Source organism: Octopus bimaculoides, chromosome 7 (genome assembly GCF_001194135.2).
Source record: "Octopus bimaculoides isolate UCB-OBI-ISO-001 chromosome 7, ASM119413v2, whole genome shotgun sequence".
Taxonomy (NCBI): Eukaryota; Metazoa; Mollusca; class Cephalopoda; order Octopoda; family Octopodidae; genus Octopus; species Octopus bimaculoides.
In genome coordinates this window covers 20657372-20660005 of record NC_068987.1, presented here as the reverse complement: position 1 = coordinate 20660005, position 2634 = coordinate 20657372, and the positions used below count along the sequence as shown (strand labels likewise).

At 33.6% G+C, this 2634-nt stretch overlaps 1 long non-coding RNA gene across 3 annotated transcripts in view; it reads right to left on the bottom strand.

The window, feature by feature from the left end:
• LOC128248332 (uncharacterized) overlaps positions 1-2634 on the bottom strand; it is a 153713-nt gene that overhangs the window by 68239 nt on the left and 82840 nt on the right. Inside the window, exon 3 of one of the 3 annotated variants that reach the window (XR_008264570.1) lies at positions 1006-1156. The exons of 1 other annotated variant lie outside the window; for it this stretch is intronic. This is a non-coding gene — a long non-coding RNA (uncharacterized LOC128248332). Of the gene's footprint in view, positions 1-1005; positions 1157-1263; positions 2402-2634 lie in introns of those variants that run through there. One more of the 3 variants, XR_008264571.1, reaches the window with a different exon arrangement.

Below are 2634 nucleotides of genomic sequence, written 5' to 3'. Positions count from 1 at the left end.
TATATATATATATATATATATATATATATATATATATATATATATATATGGTATTGCCAATATTACTTTCTTTTTTATTACAACTTAGAATAACGCGTTTACCACTCAAGTCTACATTATATTAAGTTACTTTTTACTTAACCTCGTTCACTAAGCAATAAATTTGATCTTGCTTCATTTTAATTTCTGTCTTTTTCTCTTTTGTATTTACGTATTCATTTTTGTTTGAAGTTGCTTTCCTGATATTTAATGGTCTACATAAAGCTAATACCACCGTTTTAGTGTCCTCCCGAGAGGACTATGTCAACATACACACATCCACACACAAGCGCGCACTTATATATATATATATTCACGCACATACACAATGCATATATATGTATGCATGTAAGTGTGTATGCATGTATATAAGAGTATGTTTATGTACATATGTATATGTTTATGTATACCGGTATTTATATACATATACATATATACACACACATATATATATATACATATATATATAATAAATACACACACACACACACACGCACATATATATATATATATGTGCATATGTTCATTTATGCATATAGATATACAATGACACATAATATGCATATATGAATACACGCACACATACACGTGGTTCTCTTTGACGAGGGCTCCTTATATAAGGGAGGTAACTATTCCCTCATATCAGGGGGCAGGATCAGAATTTTGAATTTGAAATGAAGAGATACAAGGACGAAAATACATTGACCCTACATGTTGAATTTTGTATTATGAATGAAGTTGTCTTAGCAATTTCTAGTTGATTTTGATAATGTGTAGCATTACTTCATTCTTTTTAGAACTCTTCAGCATGATTTGACTTGTTACCTATTAATTAGATGTGTTACGAAGAGAGATACTTCATAAGAATTAGAAATGAAATGAAGTGCAAATATGAACAAAAATTCTTGAGAGTGTACAGTGAAATAAAATGATAAAGATTGAAAAATTAATACGAAGTATTGGAGTTATTTTTTCTTTATTTTTATTTATATAAATACATAAAAAGTCTGAATTTTCCTATCGAAATTATAGAATATTGTTTAACATTCTTTTATACTGCATTAGTTTCCTTTCTGGCGCCTAGGCCTGATTGCTTGCTCTTTCGTCATTTCACCGCCTTAATAATAATAATAATGATAATAATAATGATAATAATAATAATAATGATAATAATAATAATAATGTATATATATATATATATATATAATTCTGCTAGTGAGAGAGAGATAGAGAGAGAGAAAGCATAATCATATATATACACATACGGATATATATATGATTATGTGTGTGTATGTATCTACGTATGTATATATATGTATATGTATATTACTCTTGAGAGTGTCAGATAAATACGTTAATTTTTTTCTTTTATTTTGATCCTTTTTCAGCAACAATTTTGGCAAAACAGTCACTAATATATTCTCCTTCATTGTTCATGACTTATTGCCAACGTTTCACTAACTTATCGTTGCTTTAACGATAAAAATCATTGCGTCTTGACTGGAAGAATTCGTCGATGAACGTCTGCAGCTTCTCGTTGCTGTTCAAAAAAACGCCTCACGGAAAACCCTAAGTTTTTATAATCTGAAGGCGTTATATCAGGAGAATACAGTGAGTACGGTAGAACTTCCTATCATACCACTTGAATAGCCTATTTGATCCAGTTAACAAAGGGGCGGAGGTGGCAGCGTTGTGATGTAAAAGAAGACCAAGAGGCCGCTTATGTCGTTTCAGCTGGATGGACATATTGAGACAGTGTATTTTTTAAAACGTACGGCTCTGCATTAACGGCATGGTTGTTTCCAAGCATTTCATAGTAGATTAGCCCTTCCCAATCCACCAAAACGCATGGTTGCTGTTCTGGCTTAGCTCGAGGTGTTACTTGCTTGTCGGTACTCAGCCATTCTTTCCTCTGCTTCAAAAGAACGTGAAGACAGCATTTTTCATCACTGATCATGGTGTAGTAAAGAAATCTGTCTCCACGAGTACTCTGGGATGGAGCGAGTAAACGAGCAGTAATGAAGTAACGCTGGAGTTTGTCTCATTCGTTCAGAGCGTGTGGCACCTATGCGCCGAATTTTTGGGCGTTACTCATCGAGTGAAAGTGGCTGGCGACCGTATTGTGAGAACATCCCATCTCTGGGCCAACTTCATAATGGACTGGCGTAGATACTCGTGGATGAACTCGTTCAATCGATTCTCATTAAAATGAACACGTTGGCCTAAACGCGGAAGGTCCGTGAGTTCAAATTTCCAGTCTGTGAAGCGTGAAAACCATTTCTATGCAGTATTTCAGTGGTAGCACCTTCTCTGTACACAGTACAAATGTCTTGATCGGCCTTGGCTGTTTTCGAAACTTTAACTGAAAGAAAAGAGAAGCAAGTGTCGAAAATGTTCATTTTCTTTTCCCCATTTGGTACTCCATCGTCATACGAGGTCAAAAGCTGTAAGCTAAAGTTGTAGAGAAAGAATAGAGCTAAAAAAAACCCCTCAAAACACCACGATAAAAATATTTTTCGTGCTAATCTAAATACGCTGCTTAGAAACTAAAGAATTTATCTAAAAACTCAATGTATTACACTTCAAGAATGTATA